The sequence below is a fragment of the Topomyia yanbarensis genome, chromosome 3 (assembly GCF_030247195.1).
Source record: "Topomyia yanbarensis strain Yona2022 chromosome 3, ASM3024719v1, whole genome shotgun sequence".
In the NCBI taxonomy this organism is placed as follows: Eukaryota; Metazoa; Arthropoda; class Insecta; order Diptera; family Culicidae; genus Topomyia; species Topomyia yanbarensis.
Window position 1 is genome coordinate 130,486,227 of NC_080672.1, and position 24,266 is coordinate 130,510,492.

The 24,266-nt window shown below is 37.1% G+C and overlaps 1 protein-coding gene and 1 pseudogene across 1 annotated transcript in view; one reads left to right on the forward strand and one right to left on the reverse strand.

Annotated features, from left to right (window-relative positions):
- Positions 1–24,266, forward strand: part of LOC131694099 (protein embryonic gonad-like) — a 366,208-nt gene that overhangs the window by 203,932 nt on the left and 138,010 nt on the right. The window lies entirely within an intron of this gene.
- The window catches only part of LOC131687208 (zinc finger BED domain-containing protein 4-like), a 74,899-nt pseudogene that overhangs the window by 37,775 nt on the left and 12,858 nt on the right, over positions 1–24,266 (reverse strand).

Below are 24,266 nucleotides of genomic sequence, written 5' to 3' on the forward strand. Positions count from 1 at the left end.
TAACCAACAAATTATTTATGATTCCTGATCCTTGGCTTTTCAATTAAAACAATAACACAACTCTTTCGTTTTATACTGATAGAGGTTTTTCAAATAAAGCAATCAACAAAATCCCGACGCTAACCTTTATTTTAGCAGCCCGATCCCTCAACCCTACTTTTAGTGATTGCGACCGAATCTAAAAAGCTTAAACTAACCTCAGTCGGTTCCATTAGCAAATACACGAATGGATAATGAGCCCTGGCGGACGAGCGATGTGTGAAAACCCGAAGACTGTCCATCATTACATGGGCATGAAAATTACCGGTTATATTGGCCTATACGTACAGCCGCGGAAACCACACGCTCCAACCCACCCGGTTCGATGATGTGGGTGAAGGGTCTATCCACAATTTGTGTACAGTGTGGGGAAGTCACGACTCGAGATCGCATTTGGCCTGAAAATGATATAGAAATTAGATAATTTCGGTCATAGATCAATGGCGAGTAGTATCAACGGCAGCACTAGCCAGCAGCTAATCATACACAGAAACTTAAACCGCCTGCTATTGCGATGATCGCTGCAAGTGTGATCAAAGATGCAACCGGTTCGAGGTTTGATTGGTTTATGATTGCCTTATTTATAATGCCATGGAATCGTGGAAGACCTTCGAAACCCCACGTTTGTGTGCGGTATTGAGTTAGGAATTGGCGAATGGTTCGAACGAAACTAGATGTTGATTCTAGCGGTAGTGTTGATCTGTTTCTATCTTGTATGTTTTTTCTTGGCGATAATTTAAGGATCGGTCCACGCAAATTTGGAATGTTGCAATGTAAAAGGTCACAAAAGACTTAAGAAAGTTCATAAATCGTCCCTCCCTGTCCAAAAATTTGCATAACACCACAAATTCCTTCTCCAGCATTAAAGCTACTTCGTAATACCGAGAGCCCTCGGCCGCTGGCTGGAATTCGACGAAGGCTATTGAATTCAATAACCACGGTGTCGTTAACGCCAAGAAATGGTCCATAAATTTCACTCCGATGCAAGCGTCCGTGCGATGAAAATGAGAATTAATGACTGTGGCACAGAGGGCCACCATTGTTACAGTGGAGTAAAATTATCCCGCCCCATCCCGGCAGAAGACCCCCCATCGAAGAAGGGTTTAAAGAGCACCTAAAATATTGCACTAATTATGATGGTTCAATAAATGAATGTGTACGTGAACGGTGGGGCCGAACCCATTTGAGCGTGGAGGGAGATTCGGGTTTTTTTTTCGACTAAAAGTAAACAGGGCCATCATCTGTGCAGATTAAACGCCCTGAAGGGTGGAACCATATCTCTTGCCAGCAATGAAGTATTTATGACATGCAGTAACAACGTTCACTAATGAAGGTCTGCGCAATTAAGATCAAACATTGAGGTTAATTTGTTCGGAAGGATAAAGGATCCACCATAACGACTACCATATTGAGTATGTGCGGTGCAGAAAGGACCATCACGAGTCCAATTAGGCAAGTTTAATAATCTTTTATTACAGTAGGAGTATGTTGAGAAAATACGTAATACTTTCTATTTTTACATAGAACTCTTTCATATATCAAAAAGGTAAATATTGAGAATCGCTGGTAGTTCTTAGCAGCATAAAAATGACAAGTACAAAATATATCAACAACACCTCATTCAAAATATTTAAATTCGAAATCAATAACAAATTATAGAGTACGTTTAAGACTCGACTAAATTTGATTTTTTAGAGCATTATAAGTTGGAAATTTATTGAAATTGATGTGTTCGTACTTGAATTCTGAAGTATTGTTTGCGGTTTTAGTAAGTTCATTCATGAACTGTGACAAAAAGAAAAAGATTTCTGACAAAATTTTTGGCACAAATTAAAAAAAAGGAACAACTGATCACATGATATAATACCAGGATATCTGTTGAATTCACTCGAAAATATGTTATTTACGTGTGCGTTTAATGCTGTATAACTGGTACAATTCGCAAATTAATACGAATCCCATCGTAGCAAGCAACAATCAAAATGCTTGGAGGATCTATCATTGTTTTATCTTGGTTTTAAGAAGGATTCCTTGTGAGCTGATGATTTTATTATGGTTTTATGCAGTTGCCATTTTATTTGCTCCGTAGTGACGCTATAAAACTTTGTTATGACTTCCACGATAAAATTTTAAGGATACTAGTTCTAAGGTTGGTTCTGAAACGGGTCTGAATACTTATTTAAAGCTGGAATAAAACTAACATAAAATAACTATTTTAGTCATAACGCAGTTTTATCGTAGTTCAATGCCAACGTTCAAGTTATATGATTTCTTTAATAAAACCACTTGAAAATAATTACTCCTATGAGGGGCTTAATATACACTAAGGAGTTATAATAATTGTGCATAAATTTTCGTACTCCTTGTTTACTTGATTGCACTGTAGTAACTATCAACCGCAAAGAAGCTACTTCTACAATACTCTTTTGAAAGTTTCCCTGAAAATCTCCCTACTAATTTTTTGATGCAATGCGCAAGCAAATGTATATTGGTTTATTTCGTCTATAAAGCCTATTTCAGCATTTCTGAACAAGCGGTGACATCAATATTTCTAGAGAAAATTTTCAATAGGACGTAAGTAACATTGAGAGCCTCTCTTTGTTTACTTTCTCTTTCGTTTATTACGACGTCACTATAACACTTTGCACTAATTTTTCAATACATATCGAAAGCCGACGGTTTTTACTACAATATTATGCATAGAGTAGAGTAGTAAATGTTGAAATGGTCGAGTAATGAACAGAAGAGAAAGACCTCAAAGAGAATCTCTCATTGTTACTTACGTCCTATTAAAAATTTTCTCTAGATTCATTTATGTTTCCTGGATGAATATCAAGATGGCAAATAAAAGGCGGGCGCTTTGTTGTAGAAAATGATGTGGTTGTCAAACATAGGAAGATAATGTCATGAAATGCTTCGTGTTTTAGTGGGGTAGTATATACGTTTTATGATTTAGTGAGTATGACGGCGGATTGCAGTCGTGTATATAATACTAGGACCAGCTATCTCAAGGCCGACGAAATCCCATTTTGGGGTATAAAAACTCCACCCCTAAAAAGCAGGGTTCTCGCATCTCGCATTCTAATGTAAGTACCAGCCCCAGCTTCTTGCGGCCACTCTGTAAGCACCCTTATGATTTTATGGGCAGTAAAGGTTTTTTATATTCAATATTCTGGTAAAAATTATATACATAACAGTCTGTCATTTCGTTCAATGATTGGAATCCTGCGGCATTAATGAATAAAACCTCAATAAAATTTTATTGAACTCTTCGAGTCAGTGGGGAAAATCGAAGTTTAAACTGAAAGCCGTAACAAAAGCGGTTTAATAAACTTTTTCAGGAATGGTTTCCACATGATGGTTTTATAACGCTCATTGTTCTCAAAGCTGCTAGGTCAGAAGAAGGTTTTATGCAATAGGTTAAGTATTACTTAGCTTAGCTTAGCTTAGTTGACCGCCCGTGAGTTTCCCGTGATTGATCAAAGCCTGTTGAAATTGCAGTTTTCATTTTCATTTTAACATTTTCAGTTTTTTGACATCCCATCAGATTTTTGTATTTTTCGTGCTTTAGGACTTGTTTTTTGTCACAATTGAAGTATTACATCATCTAATGGTGATTGACGGAGCATTCGTGCAAACAAAAAAATCGAAAATTGTTCATAGATTTTTGGAAAACGGGGGTGCTCAAATCGCCCCACATGGCGATATTGCCTCACTTCTACCTCCAGGATAAATATGAATGCCGTTCGAATAGGCATTTTAATAATTATTCTCTCGCGAGGCGTTACATAAAAGGATAAAGCCGCGTGGAATATAATAGAGGTCTATTTATCTTTAGACAATATGATCTTAGCAATATGTACGAAGTCGCTCGCGATTAATTGCCGAAAATTCTAAACGAGCAATTTGAACTCCGAACAGCCGGTCATCGGAAGTATTGCGTCTTACTAACATTTAAATAATCATTTCCAAAGTTTGCAGTACAAAGAAAGCGTATGAAAAGTGTAAAAGATATCCCAAATAAAGAGAAAAAATTCACTGCGAAATGTTAATGACAAGTTGGCATCTGGGAGAAGAGTAATACTGGCAAAGACCAACCGAGTGCAAAGTACTGGATGATTTTGAAGAAAGGACCAGCAGTGCGATTTTACGAAGTTTTAGCTTCCGACGGCCCTACATTTTCTAATCGAGTTAAGCTCTGGAATGTTGAATTTTCTCCACTGTTTAGGAAAGCAAAAGTAGTACAGAGCTAGTGTCAGACCTTCATGAGACCTCACGAAGTCACTTTTGGAGGTATTCGTCAATACAGATTTGTCGGTAGACGGTTCCAGATATTATAAAAAATACCTAATTTGACACATCTGCAGATCGCTTGCAGCATAAAAAACTGTTTGTACAATTCGACAGCTTCATCTTAGGCCAATTTAATAAATTTCCTAAATGAAAGTTTACTTTTTTAAAAACGGTTTTTAAACAAATGCTTTGGAAGTTATACCTTGGCGTGGAAGAGCCGGTATATTAATATATGCTGTTACTTAGTGTAGAATTAGACTTCATCCTTTACGGCTATTATACAACCGCCAAAAGAAACCAAAAATGTTGGGACACAATCGGGAATAGCGAATCAGAAATATGTCCGTGATTCACTAAATACAGAAATGATAAAGGCTATGATGCAAAACCTTAAAGTCCGTCCTGGTTAAGTCTTCGGTACGGAGCAATACTTTGACCTAGGAACTCCTAGCATGTTGTTAGTCGCCTCTTACGACTTGGGAGAAATCCCCAGAGGTTCTATTCTTAGCTGAAATAGTGCAAAAAGAGTTCAGCCCGCCGGACACCACACGGCTTATGCAATAGGTTTAGTATTACACATAAAAAGTAGAATATAACCAGAGAATATAACTATAATAGAACTACTACTCCTATGGTAGTTTGCATAACATGGTGACAATAAAACTGGGCCAACTAGTCATAAAATTGGTTTATAACACCCTGTAGGAAGCATATAAAACGATTAGGTAGGCATGGAAGGTTTTATGTATTAGTTATATTAAAAGCAATGGAACTTAAATATAACCAAAATTGTTACCGAATTAGAATAAATCCTTTCTTGATCACAACTGATATATTTCCGAGTGTAAAAGCGCGTTCGGATAATTCGTCGTCTCTTAACACTATATCAATGGATTGGGCAGTTGTTGTTGCAATTGTTTGTTGATTCGTTTCTTGAGTAAATATCTGATATCAAATTGAGAACTAAACTTAATGTTGTGATGTTTTCGGTAATGATTACTCGTTTTGGTCGTTATAATGATTAATAGAATTTCAACTGAAAAAGCCTGGAAAAGCGGCCATCTTTGAAAATAAAAAGGCCGATTTTTCCAAACAATTAGCAAAATCAATCAGTAGTACATTACAAATACCCCGAATGCATTGATCGATTTTCATAAATAATGTTTAATGCGCAAAGTAGAAAACTGCTTTTTTACTATGCTATATTTCACCCTAAGGAGGAAAATTTGGTAAAAACCAAAATTTCTCACTAGGGTGAAAATTTGTTGGTAAAAACCAGTCTTTGTACAGGAGGGCACAAATCCTTATTTCATACTATGTTGCGTTTCGGCTTCGCCTCTTCAGAAACCGACACTAACGTATTGTCGGAATAGATTAGCGCCGGCTTGACGCAAATCCCTTAAAACTAAAACACACTATGTGTTTCAATCAAACGACTGATCAAACGTGATGTCCCGTTCGAGCAGAAGTTCTGTTTATGCCGATGAGACACAAGTGAAGCCGAAACTTGTCTTGGCTTAGCAGGCCTATGCGAAAGCACTATGCTATATTTCACCCTAAGGAGGAAAATTTGGTAAAAACCAAAATTTCTCACTAGGGTGAAAATTTGTTGGTAAAAACCAGTCTTTGTACAGGAGGGCACAAATCCTTATTTCATACTATGTTGCGTTTCGGCTTCGCCTCTTCAGAAACCGACACTAACGTATTGTCGGAATAGATTAGCGCCGGCTTGACGCAAATCCCTTAAAACTAAAACACACTATGTGTTTCAATCAAACGACTGATCAAACGTGATGTCCCGTTCGAGCAGAAGTTCTGTTTATGCCGATGAGACACAAGTGAAGCCGAAACTTGTCTTGGCTTAGCAGGCCTATGCGAAAGCACTATGCTATATTTCACCCTAAGGAGGAAAATTTGGTAAAAACCAAAATTTCTCACTAGGGTGAAAATTTGTTGGTAAAAACCAGTCTTTGTACAGGAGGGCACAAATCCTTATTTCATACTATGTTGCGTTTCGGCTTCGCCTCTTCAGAAACCGACACTAACGTATTGTCGGAATAGATTAGCGCCGGCTTGACGCAAATCCCTTAAAACTAAAACACACTATGTGTTTCAATCAAACGACTGATCAAACGTGATGTCCCGTTCGAGCAGAAGTTCTGTTTATGCCGATGAGACACAAGTGAAGCCGAAACTTGTCTTGGCTTAGCAGGCCTATGCGAAAGCACTATGCTATATTTCACCCTAAGGAGGAAAATTTGGTAAAAACCAAAATTTCTCACTAGGGTGAAAATTTGTTGGTAAAAACCAGTCTTTGTACAGGAGGGCACAAATCCTTATTTCATACTATGTTGCGTTTCGGCTTCGCCTCTTCAGAAACCGACACTAACGTATTGTCGGAATAGCCGGCGCTAATCTATTCCGACAATACGTTAGTGTCGGTTTCTGAAGAGGCGAAGCCGAAACGCAACATAGTATGAAATAAGGATTTGTGCCCTCCTGTACAAAGACTGGTTTTTACCAACAAATTTTCACCCTAGTGAGAAATTTTGGTTTTTACCAAATTTTCCTCCTTAGGGTGAAATATAGCATAGTGCTTTCGCATAGGCCTGCTAAGCCAAGACAAGTTTCGGCTTCACTTGTGTCTCATCGGCATAAACAGAACTTCTGCTCGAACGGGACATCACGTTTGATCAGTCGTTTGATTGAAACACATAGTGTGTTTTAGTTTTAAGGGATTTGCGTCAAGCCGGCGCTAATCTATTCCGACAATACGTTAGTGTCGGTTTCTGAAGAGGCGAAGCCGAAACGCAACATAGTATGAAATAAGGATTTGTGCCCTCCTGTACAAAGACTGGTTTTTACCAACAAATTTTCACCCTAGTGAGAAATTTTGGTTTTTACCAAATTTTCCTCCTTAGGGTGAAATATAGCATAGTGCTTTCGCATAGGCCTGCTAAGCCAAGACAAGTTTCGGCTTCACTTGTGTCTCATCGGCATAAACAGAACTTCTGCTCGAACGGGACATCACGTTTGATCAGTCGTTTGATTGAAACACATAGTGTGTTTTAGTTTTAAGGGATTTGCGTCAAGCCGGCGCTAATCTATTCCGACAATACGTTAGTGTCGGTTTCTGAAGAGGCGAAGCCGAAACGCAACATAGTATGAAATAAGGATTTGTGCCCTCCTGTACAAAGACTGGTTTTTACCAACAAATTTTCACCCTAGTGAGAAATTTTGGTTTTTACCAAATTTTCCTCCTTAGGGTGAAATATAGCATAGTGCTTTCGCATAGGCCTGCTAAGCCAAGACAAGTTTCGGCTTCACTTGTGTCTCATCGGCATAAACAGAACTTCTGCTCGAACGGGACATCACGTTTGATCAGTCGTTTGATTGAAACACATAGTGTGTTTTAGTTTTAAGGGATTTGCGTCAAGCCGGCGCTAATCTATTCCGACAATACGTTAGTGTCGGTTTCTGAAGAGGCGAAGCCGAAACGCAACATAGTATGAAATAAGGATTTGTGCCCTCCTGTACAAAGACTGGTTTTTACCAACAAATTTTCACCCTAGTGAGAAATTTTGGTTTTTACCAAATTTTCCTCCTTAGGGTGAAATATAGCATAGTGCTTTCGCATAGGCCTGCTAAGCCAAGACAAGTTTCGGCTTCACTTGTGTCTCATCGGCATAAACAGAACTTCTGCTCGAACGGGACATCACGTTTGATCAGTCGTTTGATTGAAACACATAGTGCTTTTTTAGTTTTCAAAGATGGTCGCATATTGAGGCACTCTCAGTTAAACCTTAATGCTATCAACGAGAGAAAATTGAAAGTTATTTAAGATGTTGAAATTTCTTGTTGATAGCATGATGTCATATTTGAAAAATATAAACTGCGATCAAAGTAAGATAATAATTTGATGATAACCCAAAATATGCTGCAATTTTGATCAGGCCGAATGAAAATTCACAGAAACAAAACCATTCTTTCCACTGCTGAACTTATTCTACATCGAACGGTGAAAAAACATGTTTTCATCCGTGAATATAGTTCGATCGTAAAGCCAATTACGATTATAGGAATACAGCGGGCAACCGAGTACAAGTGCTCTTGGTAAACTTAACTGATTTGATTTCTTTATTTCGCACATTATAATTGGGTTCGCATATTTTACGAGGCCCAAAATCACTGTTCTATTTCAACACAATGCATTTTAAGAGGAACAATTCCTTAAAAGTGCTATAAAAATACAAAAATAAAAAAAAATCCATTTTAATCACCGGCTAATTGAAATCAGTCTACCTTCTCATCTCGCCCAGCTAAGCTAAAAATCGTTCCGCTATAGATACGTGGCCAAAACGACTGCAGATGAATTGTGTTATTATTGATTTTTAGAAATGGCCTGCTATTCTGGCAGTGAAACAATTACTAAATGTGCAGATTGTGCTCAATCCGGGAGGAGTTAACGCCCTGCAAATGAACCATATCAAACATTAAGCAGTCGCTTGTTTCGCGGATTAACGTGCATCATACCAACGAAAGCTGCCACGTTAACAACACCATCCCCGTATATATAGGCAAGGGCTCTAAACAGATGCACTTACATAAATTTTGTTCATGCACCCCTGATATCGTGATTAACAAATTTATGTCAAGATACGGAGAAGTGGCTTCCATAACAGCTGAAACTTCGCATTTTCCCGAGTGTCTCTGACGTTGTTCTTGTGATGAGATTGCTTTCGTACAAACCAATTCCTTCATACTCAACCATTTTTTTGCCGAATAACCGAAAATAGGATGTTTCGTCAGACAACACTGGTTATGCACCGACACACCGACCGACGACAGATTCCTATGCGCGAATTCTACAAAAAGACACTGCACCAAGGAAAACATTGTGCAAAAGCAGCTAAAAAAGCCCACCTACTATAACCGTAAACAGCACACCGTTACCTTATGCCAAACCACAAACGGCTACAAAACCAATATCTACGGATCTGACAGGAAAACAAATATTCACTCAACAATTACCGCGCCCAGTGCTCCAAGCCAACAACCGGCACCACCAGCAAAGAAGTGAACGTAGAAGGTGACGCATGCGCTCGCATTCCTGTTTGACGCTCTACAGCTTTCTTCGAAAATACTTTGAATTGGCTTCTCCATATTTTGTAGTGTACTCCGTCGATTCAAGCAATAAAACTCGTTATTTTTCACTTGTACACAGTAGGTAACTCCGCTAACTATCAAATAAAGGTTTCATTTTTTACGCTTTCATTATATATCGATTTAATGAGGCGGATTATTACAAATAAAGTACGTACTACATATTACTATTTTTATTGTTCTTCTATGAATACCGGACGTGTTCGCCCATCTTTTGGGTAAAAACGCGAGCCCCCAAATATGACCCGGGTCCCAGGGCAATTGCCCTGGCTGACCTCCCCTCTCATCGGGCTTGTGTACAGCCTCCTTCCTTAATAAAATAACAAACATAAATAAAATAATACAAAAAAGAAGTACATGCAGAAATAAATAAATAAAATAGAAAAAATGATGCCTAATATAAGATATCACAGTTACCAATTAATTTAAAATAATAAAATTAGTTAAATTGATGAAACGTATAAAATCAAGAAAGTACAAAATATATATAATCAAACAATTAAAACAAATACTATAAATAAAATGATTGGAATTTATTGAATGAATATAAAGATTAAATAATTAAAATAAATGAAAGACGAATAAAACGAATAGAGTGAAGAAAACGAATGAAATGATAGAGATGAATGATAGGGGATAAAACAGAATGCGACATTGACGAAAATTAAAAAAAAAGAATAAAATTATCAGGGGGAACTGGGCCAATTCGGACCTAGTAAGGGTTTATGAGCTATAGGTCTGGAACGTGTCAACCGATTCACAAATAAATATTTTTTCTTGAAAGCCTGATGAATTGTGCACATTTTTTTATAAGGCGACTTTGTCCGATCTTTTACAGTAGTGTGTATGAACGGTTCTGCGAAAAAAGTCCGAATTACCCCAACCCTGTTCCAATTCGGACCACCCATTTCTTATCGATTTTTGTAGCATTGAAAATGCTTTACTCTACTATATGGGGCTGGGGCTAGGTGTAAAACTAAAATCTGATTTCGAACTGCGTCACGAAAATGTGGCATAATTTTAAACAACTGTAGCGCAGTTAATTATTGATGGATTTGCGTCATTTAAATACTAATAGATTCAGAGAAGTTCAACTTAAAAATTGAGTGCAACTATAAATTGGTATTTCAACTGTACACTATTGAAAAATCCATATTATTGTAAAAACATTGGGAAAATGTAAGAAAAGAGACAAAGTTTGCGCTTACGTTTTGTTAATTATTGACGGATTTTCATGATTCGAACACCAATCGATTCAGAAAATTGCCAGTAAAACATTGTTATCAAATTTATCTGTGTATTTTATTAGCACACTATTGAAAAATCCGTAAATATACAATAAATAGGGAAACATATACAATTTTCACAAATTTGCGCAAGACTTTCCCTAACACGGGCCTCATCTCGACATTTACATATAAGCGTCCTACACAATTCATCGCTTGATATAAAAGGAATGTTTTTGACCGAAATACTTCATTGCAATGCCTGCTCTGCTGGCAGGATCGGTTGGATTATCGCTATTACTGCTTGTAGGATAGTTGTTAGATTTTTCATTTGATCACGAGTTACGGAAGAGGAACGTTTGTCTGTGCGCTGGAAGGATTTTTTTCGTAGCTTCAAACGACGATGGCGGAACAGAAGCGAGATGGCGAATTTCTGGTTTATGCCGTGCGTATCAGACGTGCAGGCAAGGCTCAAATCGTTCCATAGGATTCTCGTCACGTATCCCAAAATATAGTTATTAGCAAGCCGTCTTTATTAGGACGAATACATCATGGAAAAATGAATTCAATTAGATAATTCCTTTTATTAACTTGTATTAAGTTTGTGCTTGGTAATTTTGTATCTTTACCAATGAATCATAATATATGCAAATATTCTTCAAAATAATCTACCAACCCGATAGTTTTACAAAACCTTTAAAGAAAATCAGTGAATGTGGCAACCCTGTCACTAAGCGAAAGGCACAGCAAAAAGAATGATGAAAATATTTTTATTTGTCGCATAAAAGGATGGTCTTCCGTCTGCACCAAAAGTTAATAAAAAAATCCAAAACACAGTTATTAGCGATCTGTCCTTATTATAACGAATATATAATGAAAAAAATTGCTCCTTTAAGGGTTAATAATGCTGCATTTTCAATGTAACTGCGGTCGTGTCTTGTAACCCTTTAATTTTTTTGTAATAGAAATAAATTCCTATTTTGGCCTAATTTATTCCTATTTAATTTTCACTAAATTTCGAATTGTGAAATGAAAAGTTCTATTTGATATATAAAACTTTGTAAAAAAAATTTGTGAGATAGAACAGAACTACATGACAGCCATGAAAATGATATATACGCTTTTCATAATTTTACCATAGCTGAGAAACAGCTGAGGGTCTGAATTGGCCAGCGGGTCGACTTGGGCTACTTCCCTCTAAATAAACAAAAACCATCCAACAAGTTCAAAGAATTTAAAGAGCTACCGAAATAAAAGTGGCTAACAAAATCAATTGAATGGCTGAAATGAATAAAGCGCATAAAATGAATGAACCTAACAAAAAGATTTCAAAGAATAAAATGTATGAGATTGATAAAATGAAAAAAATTATGTAATGAACCAAATGAGTATTGAATAAACTAAATTAACAAAATGAATAGAGTAAAACGAATTAAATATAATTAAAATGAATACAATACTAAAAATGAACAAAATGAATAAAATGCACAAAGCAAACAAACTGGCAAAAATGATTAAAAAAATAGAATAATTAATGAAATATAGTTATTAAATAAAACAAATGATGATAAATTTGAGCGCCTTCGTTTCCGAAAATCCTCAAGTGTTTGTGAACACCTTATTATTTAAGGAGCGTGGGGGAGGTAAGAGTTTTAGCGTGAAATAAACACTTTTTTTGATTTTTTTTTAAATTTGGGTGAAGCGAATGGATTAAAACTTTTGTATATTATAATGTACTACCACAATAACATTCCGTAATTTTTCTATGCAAAAATATTGGCAAGCGGCTCGGTGACGCATTCTTTGTAAAAAATTCCTATCCCTAACGTTGAGTTTTCGAGATAATTTTTCAATTAAAGGGGGTTTTTTATTCACTTTAAATGAGTAAAATTATTTTTACTTTAAATGAGTAAAATTTCGAGATTTCATAAAATTTGTTCTGTACATATCGGCGATCAAATTTCTGGAACATATGGAAGCTCTAAAGTTTGAGAAGTGTAGATAGGAAAATCTAAATCTTCGTTGTCTCCTAATGCGACATTCTTACCTACAAGAGTTAATAGGCAATCTGGTAAATGACGAACACATAACAATAACTATGTTACTATGTTTTAATTGCTACTGTATCTATTTTGTTGGCTATTTTCGGCAAATTTGAGACTGAGAGAAACGAAAGCATTGAAATTGAAAGACGGATAGGTATTCTGCCGGCGTCGGCGAGAAAACATGATGATGAGTTATGTTCTACCATAGACCATGCGGTAGACTTGGGTGCAATGCCCAACTCCTACTTAGCAGAAGGCAAAGAATTCTTCACATTTTCTTTCGATCATGTCCATATGAGCCTGCCTAGTCCTAGCTTTCCGGTCTAAGTTTATAACTGATTCGCTCTGGAACACCTATCCGTCTTTCAATTTCATTGCTTTCGTTTCTCTTAGTCTCAAATTTGTCAAAAATAGCCAACAAAATCGATACACATAACACTAACGTTGTGATAGGTCTTTCAAAGTATTCAGTTAAGTTTTTTGGACGAACATCATAGAATTTTGTAACGACGAACAGTTGCACGAGGCTTGCAAACGTTGTCGCCTAACATTGGATTGTGTCTGGAGAAACAGGGAGTGGACTATCATCATCATACTCATCAAGTGTCCTGGATGTAGTCAAATATGTATCAACATTTTATGCTAAGGACTTACACTGCCGTTATAAGCTTAATTGTCCCATATTCTATGGGATTCCCTATATACATAGGACAAGTATGCGTAGAACGGCAGTACGGAACCTAAAGGAGAGATTTTACTCAAATTTTGCGATTATAATAATATTCACTAACCCAAAGAAAGCTACAAAATATTTTCACCAATATTCTAAAATCTATAATTTGAAATAAGCAATTCTATAACAAATACGAACTCAACTACCTTTTGAATCCAAAAACTCCGACGCCATTGATTGGCTTGGAAAATATGCACCAGCACGCTCTACCGATCCCAAACGTTGCAAGCGTGTCCACCCCAAATGGGACATATTTTGACCGATGCAAACGGGCATCCAGTCGCCCCGATCGAGATAAAAATAAAGTCGTTTTCTCGCGTTTCTGGTACAGTGCCGGAGGCTACACTAACCAAGTAATCAACCAACAACCAACGGTCCAAACACACGTCTCGGAGAACCGTTGGCCGCTAATTTACGATGCTCTCGATCAAAATTATCTCATCTCGCAACAGCGGCACCTTCTTCCGAGCTGCGTCGCTGGCTTTTTTCGGTAGAAGAACACAAAGTAGTTTACACCTACGCAAGATCACAATTTAAATAAATTTTACGGATTTCGGCGGGTATGTTTTTTGTCTGTTTTACTGTTGAAACTGGTTGACACTGCGGCCATCTCAAGTAGCTGACTTCTGCTGTGCCCGAATGTGACACTGGTGGACAGGGAAATTTTTTCACGCGCTTGTCGCAAAGAGGCACACCAATTGGAACTGTCATTGTCTGGTTGGACTGACGTTGTGCGGAGAATCTTTAGTTTTAAACTTTTGGAAACATCCAGCAGCAGCTCGGTACAAATGAGTGCACGTCTTTACGTAAGTAAGTTATCTTATTCGTTTCATCGAACGCAGGTTCCACGTTCCCTCGAAATTTTGGTGTTGCTTTCTGTTCCCCGAAGGAGCCAAAAACGACACCCCATCACTCACTGACAACGACGTGTCCAGCAGCTTGAACGAAAATGCAGATCATTTCCCTCTTGAACTAGCACAATTTGGGGCCCGCTGAAGGATCAGACCGCTCGAAACAATAACAAGAGATATTTCAGACTCTGACCTGCTCTGCATGGGTGTACAGTACATTCAAGGAAGATGGAGCAGCAAATATTTTAAACGGAAGGCGTAAGGCAATTAATGGCTGCAACCTACTGACATACTGGCGGACAATTAATGTTTTGCGAGATCCTCGCTTTCTGTGCTTTCGAGACTGGGCTGGTAAAATTTTATTCTTACGCTAGATATATAGTGCTTAGTCGGTAAATTTTTTTGAAAATGTTTGATGAGAATCATTGAAATCGGAAGATCCATCAATCAAAATAATAATGCACAAAGATTCGTGTACATCTTAGTATGTTTTAGAAAGTTTAATGAAACATTACAAACAACTGTTTATTCTGTAATATATCCTTTCGATGTTCTGCCAATCATTGGCGAAATGGATCACATCTATAAAATATTTAAATATTTCGTATTGCCACGACCGTTTCTTTCTATATAACTCCTTTTGACTAAGATTTTGCCACACTCTCATCCCCTTCAGCTTCAAAACCAGCAAGGTGGTATCCTTTCCAGTTTGGTTTCCCAGTAAAAATGATTAATGAGCTCCAATTTTAAGTCTTCCACATGCTAATTGTGCACGTTCTGCTTAGAAGAAATCACAACCAGTAGAAATCAATCGCAATATTCCTACATCAAGTAGCAAATACTAGTTCGATAAATCCTTTCACACGCTAATGGTCTTTTAGCAATATGAAACCCCTAGAAGGCAGCCGAAAAACAGATTAATTCCTTCTCGCTACGAGGCACGGAACTATCTATTGCCGTTTCACACTTCTCATCAAGGTCTTCGTCACAGTTTTTGCAGGGGATTCAATAGACCAAACACTACACTATTCATCAGCACATCCGTAGAGCAATGAAGGGCTCGAAGGGAAGTCTGGTCGATCGAGCTGCGGGCTTGGGTCGTGATCGTAAATGCAATCTCATTATGCATAATTTATCCGCACTTGTAACGCGCCGAGTGCCAACCAGCGGCAACATCTCAGAAGTGACTCTTGGCGAGTCGCGATGAGAAGATTCTCCGCGTTGGCTGTGCTTCAGCAGCCAACTTGTTTCGGTAGCCGATATCACTCTCGTTGTGGGTCTTGGAAACCACCAGCCAGCAACAGGTTTAGAAGCGGTCCCCCCTCTTGTAGTAGAGGCAACAAATGGAGTGCTGTGATCTACAACTAGGTCTACAACTGCTTGAGCCCCGGAGACGCGACGCAGCAGCAGCAGCTGAGACCGAAGGGGAAGCGTGTGCTCTAATGTGTACAATGAGCCAGTCAAAATAACAACGCTAATAAGCGGCTTAACTAATAGCAAGTCTTGGGGGTACTTATTTGCACCTCACCACTCACTCAATGAAGGAACGGCAGCTTGGTTCGTAACAACGGCAGCTCGGGTTTGATCTGCGCGGTGATGAGTAACGTTACTAATACCATTACAGCGTGCATAAATACATCGGCGAATCGTGCGGGTCGGGATCAAGTGGCCGCTCGTCTTTGGACTCATATTACTGTGTTTGTGCGGTAACTGGGTACCGATAATGGTGAGCTGAAATCAACAAATTGGAGATTCTGGTAATAAATTCTATTCTAGCCTCAATAAGCTACAAAGTTACAATACATTTTTTTTAAATACTCTTTATTCCACAAGAGGGATATGTAATAATTTGATATGAAAACACCAACCTTGTTAGACCATGAATAAGCACATAATTTTTGACGTGATTGTTTTGCTTACTTTTGTTTAGTGAGGATAGTTTGAACTGCAAAAAACAAGAGGATTTCGAAACCGTTTGCATAAATGGCTGTCTCTATTGAATGCTTCTTGCTGATGTATTGGTAACTATGTGAAACGTATAAAAATATATTAGGGACTGCCCTATGAGGTTTCACGGACTGTAGACGTAGGGCTACACTACTTAACGTGAAATATTTCATTTCTTAATACATTTAGATTAACCATAAATCAAATATATTCCTTTCGTACAGTTTAAGTATAACCAATCAACATCGAATGTTACATATTGAACCAAACCTTCTGGCTTATCAGGTCAGGTCATCGTTTGTAGTAGGCGATCGAATCCTATTAAACTTATCTGAGAAGATCTGAAGAAAGAATTGAAGACAGTTAAGTTACATTTCATGTATAGAACAAGCTTTCTAGTTTTATTTTGTCATTCTTGTAATTTTCTTAAAGTACACATATATAGCGAATACAGCGGTTTAATCATATATCGAAGCAATAAATATTAAAGAATCGAAAATCATTTTATTCGTGGACTTAGATGCGTTTTTTGCAATGTTGTTTTGAGTGGCAATGTATTCATTCATAAATCGCCGCTGTTATGCTATCTTATGGCAAACGTTATTTTATGGTAAACTGAGTGTGACGATATCCTGATTAGATATGCCACATCTTTTGTCTAAAAAATATCAAAGTGGCGTTTTCAGGATTTTGACATTCTATTTTATTACCGAGATATAGCGAGAAACGTGCTGAGAAATTTTTAAATTTTTGCTTCAAATGACTGCGTCTGGGGATTGGCTCAAGGTATCTTGTTTATGATTTCAACTGGAAATATAGCATATTTGGCAACACTGTAACCAAAAATAACCATTTTTTCAGATTCTCCGACAGCATTTCATCGATTGCTTATAGACTAAATGAAGCCAAAGATATGAATAAAAGTTAATAATTGATGATTTTTTTCTATGGGAAACTTTCCATGCACGATTATGACACGCCATACAAATTTTGTCATCAATACACACCTATGACACGTGTGAGTACGACTTTTGTTTACATTTCTAGTAAAAACTTGCAGCATAGGCAATCGATCTTCGTAATATTTGAAAGATTAATACAGAATAGAGAGAAGCATCAATTGTCTTCTCTGAATTGCTTCTACCAATTATAAATTTCAAAATATTCTATTTCAAACTTTAAAAATCGTTTTTCTCGGAATGTGTCAAATGGCGCTTGTCATAAGATAGCACAACAGCGACGAAATAGGCTTTTTAGTATGATACAAAACTGTCAGTTATGCATGCTTTACTAGTTTATCTTCGTAAAATTCAATTTTACTTTTACTTAATTAAGATCGGGAATTATTGTGTGACCTATTTTGGGTCAATCAAGATCTATTTTCTTGTGGATGTCGACGTGGATAATTTCTCCATCGCTAAAATAGGTTACAAAATACGGCACTGGCGGCTCCAGGGGGGCACGTGTTCCTCCGCCTATCCAAACAAAAAGTTTTTCATCTTTAGAAGATTTCTTAAGGAACATAAAACATAAGTTCTGTGTTTTGTTTGACACATTTTTCGCCATACTCTACTCCTGTCATGAAATGCGTTTCCAAGACTCGAATTTTCATTTTACAAATCGTGCATCAGACACATTATTCCAAGAAGGTGTGTCCCCCCCCCCTTTACCATACGGCTGGCACCGCCTATGAATATCGGTGGACCCAAAACTGACATTAATTAAATTTTTGACCATTAAATCACAGGCAAACAGACATAACACTCGAAAACAATGCTTCGTCAGCTTTACAAAACATTTTAAATATATATTTTAGTTGGGACCATAGGCGTGCGCAGCCTTTTCCAATGGGGGGGGGGGGGGGGGTGCTGACAGCTCAAAAACTTTTGGTTATGTTAACCCTGCATTATCAGATAAATTTTTGGTTTAGGTTTGATCATAAAACAGCTATTTTATTTTGTTATTGAGCTTTATTTTGATTCATTTATTTCCTAAATCCAAAAACTGGTTTCTCAAAAAAGGCTACCAAATTATTTTTGTATCTTGTTATCATTCCATTGAATAAGTGCAAAATAATTCTCGCGTTTTTAGCACTATGATTTTTTGAAGTCCGTTTTTCAATCCCAAATAACTTGTGAACTATTGATGCATGGATTTTTTTAATTAAAGAATAATAATTAAAGAAGAAAAGCATATTGATTCTGGTTTAAAGATACATTGTGGGTTTTTGCGATTTTCATTCCTCTCAAATGAAAATTTGAACTTTTGGCTTGGGCTGGTCATCATAATCGGCTATTTTTTTCCAGTACAGTGAAAACCCGTTTTTATCAGCCCCCCCCATTTTGGCAGCTTTTCGACCCGATTTCGTTTACCAGCCAGTTTACCAGTATACGGACTAATGATGAATATTTTAACAGCTTCGGTTTATAAAAAAATGAATAAGTTTTGTTATTGACCCCATTTTGTCAATCAAAGATACACCAATGGGGCTGATAAAAACGGGTTTTCGGTGTATCTGGTCATTGAAATAGCATCCTTAGCCATGTTTTCATTCTATATATTTATAGAGGGTATAGATTTGGATTGGATAGAATTCCTATATACTATATATTCCGAACAATTTGGGAAGTTCATCCCCTTCTCAAGGACGTTGACGTCATTATCCCGGTACCGCTATCGCTATCGCGTATTTTTACTGTAGTGGCTACTCGCTAAATCTAGCAAAAACTTGGGAGGGCCCCGGTGAGACCTAATTAACTACTAGATGCTTTTCAGACAATCGGTAATGTATAACTCGGTTCATATTGTTAGTTGTGATGAAAATCTGGGCGTTACGGCCATAACTGAAAAATTATTTCCAGATCATGCACTTTCCGGCAAACTTGTCTGTAACAACAATTTGTACTTCTTGGGAACATCTCCTTGATCTTTAGTAACATAAATTTTCTGTCCCGGAAGCTGTTTCAAGTCAAATTTGATATACATCAAATCATCATCCTTTGCATTTTAAGTGAATATGTTCAGATCCTGATCGTACATTTTCAGACCCTCGATTTTGACCATAATGTTTTGCTTTACGATCCAATCCTATACTTGAAAAAAACTTCCCATATCTCTGCCCGAAAGTTATGCATTAGCTTTGAAAGCCTTCATGACGTCTTGACGCAGTTTCCGGTACCGCTTCGACAGCACCGCAGATACGATGGCGCCTTCCGGATAGCAGACAAACCACGTACTTTATGGAAACGATGTTTTTCTATTTCTGTACATTTCGAAAGTGTTTGAGAGAACTAATGATAGGGATCAAGAATACCCAGTGTTACAGGGATCAAAGATACCTACCATATGAGGTGAACAAAATTTATTTTTTTGTATGTGTTATGAAACTTTTTATTCGAAAAACATGTTTTTTTAGACAAAAGCCCTTAGAAAGTAATCATACTTGAAGATATTCCTATGTAATCAGTTGGACGATCACATAGAACCGCTCAAAAAATTTGTAAAAAGTCATTCTAGATGGATTTGAACACATAATTTCTAAAATATTATATAAATTTTCCAAACCAGATGTAATATATCAGATTGTTTTTTTTAAACATCATAAACGACCAAATATTTCATTTACTTTTAATATTGTGATAACTTTATGCGTACAGATTATGAGATATGGCCAGAGAATCAAATATCCCCAAGAATCGAGTGACCTAACTCTCCCCTACAGTTAATGGTTATTTTAAGCAGCTCGTTATTTCTTGGTTTTCTTTTGTAGGCTCGGTTTGTAACAACTCTCGATTAATATTTTTTCTCAATAATTAGTTGGTTGGAAATCAGCCCTAATTAGACTTTAATCTGACTAGTATCGATGATTACGGGTCACTACGTACTAAAAAGTCGCCGCGTCTGTTTTTATGAATCTATTTTCAAGTTCCGTTATTGCTAACAAGCCCGTGCATCAGATTAGCGATCCTTTGTATTTCATTTCAATGTTCGATATTATCGTTCATATACTTGTATTTCACAAACCATCCGATATGTAAAATAGGAAATACTTTCCTTGATTTATAGCATCTCGAGCTATCATAACACATTGTTTGTACAACATATTATCACTCGGTAGTTTTCAACCCAATAAATATATCGTAGAGAAGGAATATCGAAATTTGTCTGAATACTGTCGCAATAAATAGTGATCCCGAGCAGAGTCTGATAACAAATTGAGAACTAAACTTGATGTTGTGATGTAGTAGGGAATGATTGCTCAGGTTGTTATCATTTTGGTCGTTTTAACGGTTAAAAGATCAAAATCGAAAGCAGAAAAATTGCACTATGACATCAAACAGAAAACTATTTATGCTATCAGTGAAAGCAAATTGAAAACTCATTGAGATGGTGAAATATTTCATTGATAACAAAATAAGTAATCAATTTGATGTTTGTCAAAGAAATAGAAACAAACATTTTTTTCTAAAAATGGAAGCACATCAAAATGAGATCAAAATATGATGTCATATCTGAAAAAGTTTAAACTGATATCAAAATAAGATTTCAATTTGATGCTTGATATCAAAATATGTTGTCTATTTGCTGCAATTTTGATGTTGGACTTTGCTCGGGATCCGGTGCATTATGCAGATAAGATTAGTTTTTCTAGGCAATACTCTCACGGTCGGCTGTGTGGAGTTCAAATTGCTTTTGTTTGGAAAATATAGGATACTCCCGGTAGCCGGCTACCCAGAGTTTACAAAGAACCAAAAACTAAACAAGATCTTTCATTTTTCGAGTTACCGTGTACTCGAAAACCAACTAAACTACTACTTAATAAACCATGCTTTACAGGTCGCATCGCTTGCATGGAGCGTATCCTAGACCTTATACCCTTCCAAACCACCAACTCCGCGACACCTATGGAAGATTCTGATGAGTCGTCTACCTTCCGTTAAGTAGGTGAAGCATCAACGCTTCCCGTCTACCTTATCTTTTATCCTTTGTTAGCCCCCTTCTCGAACGTTCCGTGAACGTTAGAGATGGGGGCGGCCGGCAGTGGTAGCTATCATGCTTTTGAGGTTTCAATATAGGCCGGATTGGTATGAATTCCTACTTACCATTTCCTGAGCAACTCTTATTAGATAATTAGCAGTCAAACATAATGAAGTCGGTGTGCAATCCGCCAAAATCATCGTCACAACGCAACGCAACGCTAAAGTTTCGACATTTTTTTCGAGTTGGAAAAACTCCCTCGAAAATATCTAACTCTGTGTGCGGTGCTGGTAATCGAATCCAGGCGAGCTGCGTACAAAGCATTCCATTTACCAACTACGCAATGCCAGGTTCCTATCATTAGATTTTCTTTACCAGTCCAAATACCGTCACAGCATTCTTTTTGAACAAGCGAGTAAAACAAAGGTGCTCTTATGATCTGCTGCTATTGAAGATTTTTACACACTCTTTTTCCCATTTGCTGTCTGTTCTACCATATACTATTAGTAGCATCCTGCCATACATCGGAAAGAGATAAGTGACCACATTGTTACTTCATTATCGCCTGACTTGTATCTCCCTGTAATATATCTCGCGAGATTTATGTCTCTTTCTTCGTATTCCTAAAGGTTTCATTTTGTCTAAAATGTATGTCGAATAAGATTCAACTTCGAATACTCCGACTTCCTGTTGAAAATCATACAAATTGAACTCATCCGTTTTTTCTTCGAATCAAAGAAAATCCGCTAAGTATTCTAAAGATTTCGAAAGAACTGGCGAAAAAATATTCAGCCAAAACGGATATCTCGAAAGTTTGTCCAGATAAGCTCAGCATTTTAATATCCTAATGTAAAGCAAACGAATGACATAACAGCCTATAAGTATTTTATAAAGAACTATCGCGTATATATGCCCACTAGAGTGGCTCGCGGTTGTATGGGAAAACTTCAAAATGATTTAAACTAGCGGGCATAGCACTTTTTGAGTTCCTTTTGTGGTCCCAAATGCTTGTGCAAAATTTGGTAGCGGTTGGTTGCTTCCCGGGTTTGCGCATTGCGTTCAAAGTTTGCATGGGATTTTATATGGGGAAATCAATTATTTTGCATTTTAATTAATAAAGATCCCTATTTCACTGATAATGAAAAACCAGCTACATAAAACTATAGTTTAAACCTTGGTTAACAACTTTGCAGAAGACCATAACTAGCTACGAGTTTTCAAAAAATAGTTATAACGATTTTAAAACTTATGGTAAAATGCAAATGCAGAAATTGATTAGTTTTTCCAACACTGCCGGTGCACCACCGACATCGACATTAAACACTTAGATAAATGAGAATATATTCATCGCAGAGACTTGGTATCTTTGAATGAAATGTTCAGAATGAATTGGTGAATAAAATAGACGTAGTCAGAAAATGAAAAGAAGCGGGGGGGGGGGGGTCTTGTGTACTCCCCAGTCCCTTTTTAGATTGTTTTGTACAAGACAAAGAATCATTACGTCCTTGTAAAAGTCAACGGCTGAACTTTCTTAATATTTTGATAGACCCAAATATGAATCATACTACAATCTTTGTTGTGGGAAAAAACATTTACAATATTTAGGATTTACACCTACAAATTTATATTAATTTTGCTTGATGCAAAAACTAACTCAGGTCTGGAAATCGCGTTGGGTTCTAACCTGAAGTATATTGCTGATCCACCAAGATCACCTCTGTTTTGTGTGAACCTAACTCAATTTCATCAAAAAACGCTTGTTTGAAGTAACTATCCTGGTTTCGTTCTTAGATTCTCAAACGAAAGCTTCAATAAAAACAATTCCGAGACTTCAAGGAATCTAATGATATGCATTTTTTTTTTAAATTCTGACTCTGAACGGCTAAGAAATAGGGTTTTAATATATGTAAAAGTTATAAACCGTTGTACCATTTTGAATGAGATAACAGTAGAGCCCTTATATAGTAGCACTCAAACACGTAAGATTAATTTTTAATTCGACGGTACAAACCTGCGTTGAAGATGTACTGCTTATGTTATACTAAACTATCTAAAAAGGGAACTGGGGAGTACACAAGCCTCCCCCCTCCCTCTTCTTTTCATTTTCTGACTACGTCTGTGTTATTCAGCAATTCATTCTGAACATTTCATTCAAAGGTACCAAGTCTCTGCGCTGAATATATTCTCATTTGTTCAAGTTTAAAGTATCGGTGTCGTGGTGTACTGACAGTGTTGGAAGAAATAATTATTTTTCTGCATTTGGATTGAACCATAAGTTTTAAAATCGTTTTAACTATTTTTTGAAAACTCGTATCTAGTAACCGGTTTCGACAAAGTTGTTAACCAAGGTTTGAATTATCGTTTTATAAACCTGGTTTTTCATATTGAGCGAAATAGCGTTCTTTATTAACGTAAATGCAAAATAATTGATTTCCCCATATAAAATCCCATACAAACTTTAAACGCAATGCGCAAACCCGGGAAGCAACTGACCGCTCCCAAACTTTTCACAGGCATTTGGGACCACAAAAAAAAAACTCAAAAAGTGCTGTGCTGACAAATTTTCGAGCCACTCTAATGCCCACCCACAAAGTTGAGATCAATGGAGAGGTAACCGATTCGAGTTTTTCAGGCGTAGATCTACTGCAGCGCGGAGTTGGCTGTTTCAAGGACCCCTTTATCTAGTGAGCGAAAATTTTGAATGGCAAAGGCTCGGTGTGACAAGCGCACAGAGAATCTTTAGGATGATTCTTGCATTAGGAACGTTAAAAAGCCTGTCTACGTTGGAGAGACCCTACATGATATATTACCATTCACAATATATCACCGTTACCGTTTTCGAGTATTCCTTCTTAGATCACTCTAAGAGCGGTTTCAGATTCATTTATGAGCGTTTTCAGCAACCATTATCAGTGACATCTACTCTAAGAGTGATTAATGTGCAATTAAATTAAAAAAATATATTAAATAGTTTCGCGTGAAAATTCACGTG